This window comes from Nomia melanderi, unplaced genomic scaffold (genome assembly GCF_051020985.1).
Source record: "Nomia melanderi isolate GNS246 unplaced genomic scaffold, iyNomMela1 scaffold0548, whole genome shotgun sequence".
In the NCBI taxonomy this organism is placed as follows: domain Eukaryota; kingdom Metazoa; phylum Arthropoda; class Insecta; order Hymenoptera; family Halictidae; genus Nomia; species Nomia melanderi.
In genome coordinates, this window is record NW_027475662.1 from 10,001 (window position 1) to 17,500 (window position 7,500).

Here is a 7,500-nt window from a genome sequence, read left to right on the forward strand (position 1 = left end):
CTCTCGGGGTAAAAAGAGTCGATGTGTATTGTGTATAAAGGTTCTGCTGCGAGAAGTCTCGTTTTGCCGTGTGTTTCGGTAACGACGATCCTCCGAAACGTACATCTCATTCGTAAGAGAGGAAGAAAACAATCTCCCTGGGGCCAGTCGGTAATATACCGACATACGACGTGTCGTGCACATCCGTCTCACGCACGGTATACAAAATATGAATAAAACGTGTGTAGTCTCTCTCTCTCTCGACTTCTTAATATTTTCTTTCACCTCTGACGCATCATTTCAGGTGACGTCGGGAGCGCGGGAAAAAAAATTTTTCTAAACACACGAAACCGTTCATCTCACGAACAGCCGAAAAAGTTGTCGCTCAGATCCATATCGCAGTGGAGCGGTATCCGCGGGCGGTCGTAATTGAACGACGCACGACGCCGCGAACACTCACGCGAGTCCATACAAACGATTCCGATCGTTTTGCAACAACTAGAACGTACACTGTCCGTGAAATTCACAGAATTTTCGCGTGTCCGCGACAAACGCCGACGAGACACCCATCGTTCGCTCGTACGTAGCATCCTTCTCTTAACCCGACTCAGAAACGTTCTTTGCGCCCTTCGGTAAAAAAACGTTCGATCCGAAGAGGTGAACGACGGCGGGGATTTGACAGAGCTACGCAAGCAGTGTATGGTACGTAAACGACCCTCAGCCAGGCGTGGTCCAGGAATTGTATCCGTGGACCGCAATGTGCGTTCGAAATGTCGATGTTCATGTGTCCTGCAGTTCACACGTTGACGCGCAATTAGCTGCGTTCTTCATCGACCCACGAGCCAAGTGATCCACCGTTCAGGGTAATCGTATAAATTTTATATTTCACATATATAATTTTATTCTCATTTGTTCGACCTAATATCTCTCTTCTTTCAAAGAGAAGATAAAAGTTGATACCTGAATCTCCGACCAGCGCGCGAAGGAGATTCAGGCGTCGCCTTGGAGACGACACCGAAGCCTTTCGAGACGAAAAACGTTCAAGTAATATGTATATATTTCTCGACGTTCCGGGCGTATAGTGCATTCAAAAACCCGCGAAAGACGCAGAAGACTCGCACGCGTGGAAACGACGGGGATATATTTTGTATCCTACCCGATACTGAATCCATCGCGTGCAGTCGACCCTCGCGTTCTTCCGATCAGACGCATCTATTGTTGCGCGCATGTTTTCGCGTCGCATCGCGCGAAACGTTGCACGAATCGTACCGATCGATCGATTGAAAGCAAATAATGAAAAAAGACTTCACAGCTGGCTCTTTGCCGGTCATTCGTCCCATGTTATCTCTTGCCGCGAAATTGGCGCGCAAGAGTTGGGTGTCAGACGCGCGGCTTTAAAACGAGCTTCACGGCCGGTCCCTTCGTTACCGCTTTCGTTCTTTCTCTCGGAACGACCATGAACGAACACGACGAGCGACGCTACGGCATACACACGTCCACGGATTCGATTAAAAAAACAGACTTCACAGCTGGCTCTTTGCCGGTCATTCGTCCCATATTATCTCTTGCCGCGAAATTGGCGCGCAAGAGTTGGGTGTCAGACGCACGGCTTTAAAACGAGCTTCACGGCCGGTCCTCTCAATTCCGTGTACGGTACACGCAAGATGCGGGTTCCACTTCCAGACTACCCGGTCCCTTCTCTCTACGAGAATCGATAGTAGAAGAACGGCTCGAAAACGCGTCTCAGAGACTAGGGGAAAAGAAGCGGTATGCGAGCGAAACGAAAACGCATTATGGAAACGTCGCGAAACAATGTTCGACGGTTGCTCGGTTCCAATCGTGCGGCCGTTTCAATTTCTCGTGCGCTTCACCGTCCCTCCGTAACTCTGGCCGATCGCGTATACCGAAGAGCCGACACGCGCAAAAACCACAGGCATTGTATACTGTATATATATATGTTACAGTCACAGCCTTCGCGCGTTTTACTCTCCGACGCGGGGTTTCCACGACGAAAGAGAGACAGTTTCGTGGCGGGTGACTCGGCCGAATCGCTACGACGGGTATTTCTATTATAGAACGAATCATCGCCACCCTTTACCAGTGCCCGACGAAGGAATCACAAGGTCATCTGGAGTTTACAATGCCAGCGACGGTAATTCCAACGAAGACCCGATAAGTCAACTCATCGTTCTATTTCTCCCCGTACAGAAAAGCGAATCGACGCTAACGCACCTCGCGCAAGCACGAACGTTCTCTTCGCGTGGATCATCCCATCGTCGAAAGATGTAAAGACGCATTGGAGATCGTGGTCTCTGGCGGGCTCATTGCACGCCCCACTGCATATCTTTCCTCGAATCGAGAATGATTCGTCCACTAAGGCTGCGAAACTACGCGTCGAGGAAACTAGGGGAAAGAAGCGGGATGCGAGCGAAACGACAATACATTATGGAAACGTCGCGAAACAATGTTCGGCGGTTGCTCGTTTCCTCCTGCGGACGTTTCATTGCTCGGGCGCTTCACGTCCCTCCGTAACCTTCGCGCGATCGCGTGCCCCGGAGAGCCGGCAACCGGTGAACCACAGGCGTATAAACTATAGTCTTCTATAGCAAGCCTTCGGCGGTTACTCTCCGACGCGGGGATTCCACGACGAGAGAGAATTTCGTGGCGGGTGACATCGGTCGAAACGCTACGACGGGTATTTCTATTATAGAACGAATCATCGCCACCCTTTACCAGTGCCCGACGAAGGAATCACAAGGTCATCTGGAGTTTACAATGCCAGCGACGGTAATTCCAACGAAGACCCGATAAGTCAACTCATCGTTCTATTTCTCCCCGTACAGACAAGCGAATCAACGCTATCGCACCTCACGCATGCACGAACGTTCTCTTCGCGTGAATCGTCCCATCGTCGAAAGATATAGCCGCTTGGAGATCGTGGCCCATCAAGTTCTTCCGTAACTCCTGCGCGATCGCGTACCCCGGAGAGCAGGCAACCGGTGAACCACAGGCGTATAAACTATAGTCTTCTATAGCAAGCCTTCGCGTTTACTCTACGACGCGGGGATTCCACGACGAGAGAGATTTTCGTGGCGGGTGACACGGCCGAATCGCTACGACGGGTATTTCTATTATAGAACGAATCATCGCCACCCTTTACCAGTGCCCGACGAAGGAATCACAAGGTCATCTGGAGTTTACAATGCCAGCGACGGTAATTCCAACGAAGACCCGATAAGTCAACTCATCGTTCTATTTCTCCCCGTACAGAAAAGCGAATCGGCGCTATCGCACCTCACGCAAGCAGGAATGATCTCTTCGCGTGGATCGTCCCATCGTCGAAAGATGTAAGACGTACAGAAATCGTGGTCCATCACGATTATTCGTAACTCTCCGAGTCGCGTATCTGAGAGTAGGACAAACGGAGAACCACAGGCATAAATAATACTATATGTTTCTTATATAGTTAGCCTTCGCGTTTTACTCTCCGACATGGGGATTCCACGACGAGAGAGAGTTTCGTGGCGGGTGTCTCGGCCGAATCGCTACGACGGGTATTTCTATTATAGAACGAATCATCGCCACCCTTTACCAGTGCCCGACGAAGGAATCACAAGGTCATCTGGAGTTTACAATGCCAGCGACGGTAATTCCAACGAAGACCCGATAAGTCAACTCATCGTTCTATTTCTCCCCGTACAGAAAAGCGAATCGACGCTATCGCACCTCGCGCGAGCACGTAACTACTCTTCGCGTGGATCGTCCCATCGTCGAAAGATGTAAGACGCACGGAAATCGTGGCCCATCAACGTTTTTTTGTAACTCTGCCGATCGCGTATCACAGAGCCGAGACGCACATACCACAGGCGTATAATACCGTTTTCTTTCGTATGGTAAGCCTTCGCGTTTACTCTTCGGCGCGGGGTTTCCACGTCGAGAGAGACATTCGTGGCGGGTGACATCGGTCGAAACGCTACGACGGGTATTACTATTATAGAACGAATCATCGCCACCCTTTACCAGTGCCCGACGAAGGAATCACAAGGTCATCTGGAGTTTACAATGCCAGCGACGGTAATTCCAACGAAGACCCGATAAGTCAACTCAACGTTCTATTTCTCCCCGTACAGAAAAGCGAATCGACGCTGTTGCACCTCACGCAAGCACGAACGTTCTCTTCGCGTGGATCGTCCCATCGTCGAAAGATGTAAGACGCACGGAAATCGTGGCACATCACGTGTTTTCGGAACTCTGTCGACCGCGTATCTCAGAGACGACGCGCGCGAACCACTGGCATATACTATTATATATCGCGTTTTACCCTCCGACGCGGGGATTCCACGACGAGAGAGAGTTTCGTGAGCGGGTTGACTCGGAAGAAACGCTACGACGGGTATTTCTATTATAGAACGCATCATCGCCACCCTTTACCAGTGCCCGACGAAGGAATCACAAGGTCATCTGGAGTTTACAATGCCAGCGACGGTAATTCCAACGAAGACCCGATAAGTCAACTCAACGTTCTATTTCTCCCCGTACAGAAAAGCGAATCGACGCAATCGCACCATACGCGTGCACGTAAACAACTCTTCGCGTGGATCGTCCCATCGTCGAGAGACGTAAGTTTTCATAGTATGAATTCGCGTTTTACTCTCCGACGCGGGGATTCCACGACGAGAGAGAGTTTCGTGAGCGGGTTGACTCGGAAGAAACGCTACGACGGGTATTTCTATTATAGAACGCATCATCGCCACCCTTTACCAGTGCCCGACGAAGGAATCACAAGGTCATCTGGAGTTTACAATGCCAGCGACGGTAATTCCAACGAAGACCCGATAAGTCAACTCAACGTTCTATTTCTCCCCGTACAGAAAAGCGAATCGACGCAATCGCACCATACGCGTGCACGTAAACAACTCTTCGCGTGGATCGTCCCATCGTCGAGAGACGTAAGTTTTCATAGTATGAATTCGCGTTTTACTCTCCGACGCGGGGATTCCACGACGAGAGAGAGTTTCGTGAGCGGGTTGACTCGGAAGAAACGCTACGACGGGTATTTCTATTATAGAACGCATCATCGCCACCCTTTACCAGTGCCCGACGAAGGAATCACAAGGTCATCTGGAGTTTACAATGCCAGCGACGGTAATTCCAACGAAGACCCGATAAGTCAACTCAACGTTCTATTACTCCCCGTACAGAAAAGCGAATCGACGCAATCGCACCATACGCGTGCACGTAACAACTCTTCGCGTGGATCGTCCCATCGTCGAGAGACGTAAGTTTCATAGTAAGCCTTCGGCGTTTTACTCTCCGACGCGGGGATTCCACGACGAGAGAGAGAGTTTCGTGAGCGGGTTGACTCGGAAGAAACGCTACGACGGGTATTTCTATTATAGAACGCATCATCGCCACCCTTTACCAGTGCCCGACGAAGGAATCACAAGGTCATCTGGAGTTTACAATGCCAGCGACGGTAATTCCAACGAAGACCCGATAAGTCAACTCAACGTTCTATTTCTCCCCGTACAGAAAAGCGAATCGACGCAATCGCACCATACGCGTACACGTAAACAACTCTTCGCGTGGATCGTCCCATCGTCGAGAGACGTAAGTTTTCATAGTATGAATTCGCGTTTTACTCTCCGACGCGGGGATTCCACGACGAGAGAGAGTTTCGTGAGCGGGTTGACTCCGAAGAAACGCTACGACGGGTATTTCTATTATAGAACGCATCATCGCCACCCTTTACCAGTGCCCGACGAAGGAATCACAAGGTCATCTGGAGTTTACAATGCCAGCGACGGTAATTCCAACGAAGACCCGATAAGTCAACTCAACGTTCTATTTCTCCCCGTACAGAAAAGCGAATCGACGCAATCGCACCATACGCGTGCACGTAAACAACTCTTCGCGTGGATCGTCCCATCGTCGAGAGACGTAAGTTTTCATAGTATGAATTCGCGTTTTACTCTCCGACGCGGGGATTCCACGACGAGAGAGAGTTTCGTGAGCGGGTTGACTCGGAAGAAACGCTACGACGGGTATTTCTATTATAGAACGCATCATCGCCACCCTTTACCAGTGCCCGACGAAGGAATCACAAGGTCATCTGGAGTTTACAATGCCAGCGACGGTAATTCCAACGAAGACCCGATAAGTCAACTCAACGTTCTATTACTCCCCGTACAGAAAAGCGAATCGACGCAATCGCACCATACGCGTGCACGTAACAACTCTTCGCGTGGATCGTCCCATCGTCGAGAGACGTAAGTTTCCATACTATGAATTCGCGTTTTACTCTCCGACGCGGGGATTCCACGACGAGAGAGTGTTTCGTGAGCGGGTTGACTCGGAAGAAACGCTACGACGGGTATTTCTATTATAGAACGCATCATCGCCACCCTTTACCAGTGCCCGACGAAGGAATCACAAGGTCATCTGGAGTTTACAATGCCAGCGACGGTAATTCCAACGAAGACCCGATAAGTCAACTCAACGTTCTATTGCTCCCCGTACAGAAAAGCGAATCGACGCAATCGCACCATACGCGTGCACGTAACAACTCTTCGCGTGGATCGTCCCATCGTCGAGAGACGTAAGTTTCATAAGTAAGCCTTCGGCGTTTTACTCTCCGACGCGGGGATTCCACGACGAGAGAGTGTTTCGTGGCGGGTGACTAGGCCGAAACGCTACGACGGGTATTTCTATTATAGAACGAATCATCGCCACCCTTTACCAGTGCCCGACGAAGGAATCACAAGGTCATCTGGAGTTTACAATGCCAGCGACGGTAATTCCAACGAAGACCCGATAAGTCAGCTCATCGTTCTATTTCTCCCCGTACAGAAAAGCGAATCGACGCTATCGCACCTCGCGCGAGCACGTAACAACTCTTCGCGTGGATCGTCCCATCGTCGAGAGACGTAAGACGCACGGAAATCGTGGTTCATCGCGTCTTTTCCTACTCTCTTGAATCGCAATTTCGTATAGAGCCTACACACGCGAACCACCGGCATATACTATTTCTTCTCTCATAGTAAGCCTTCGCGCGTTTTACTCTCCGACGCGGGGATTCCACGACGAGAGAGTGTTTCGTGGCGGGTGTCTCGGCCGAATCGCTACGACGGGTATTTCTATTATAGAACGAATCATCGCCACCCTTTACCAGTGCCCGACGAAGGAATCACAAGGTCATCTGGAGTTTACAATGCCAGCGACGGTAATTCCAACGAAGACCCGATAAGTCAACTCATCGTTCTATTTCTCCCCGTACAGAAAAGCGAATCGACGCTATCGCACCTCGCGCGAGCACGAAACAACTCTTCGCGTGGATCGTCCCATCGTCGAAAGATGTAAGACGCACGGAAATCGTGGTTCGGCGGGCTCTATGCGCCTTGTTCAAAGTAAAAAAAAAAAATTTCGACGGACGGGAGAAGTGTATTTCTCCGCGCGTAAGCCGTTCGAAATTTCCGACGGACGGGAGATGAACTCTCCGCGCGTAAGCCGTCTAGTCATACA

At 50.5% G+C, this 7,500-nt stretch overlaps 1 non-coding gene across 1 annotated transcript; it reads right to left on the reverse strand.

Annotated features, from left to right (window-relative positions):
* Positions 1–690: 690 nt before the first annotated feature.
* LOC143176441 (5.8S ribosomal RNA) lies at positions 691–845 on the reverse strand. Its single transcript, XR_013000990.1, has one exon. It is a non-coding gene; the product is annotated as a 5.8S ribosomal RNA (ribosomal RNA).
* Positions 846–7,500: the final 6,655 nt, after the last annotated feature.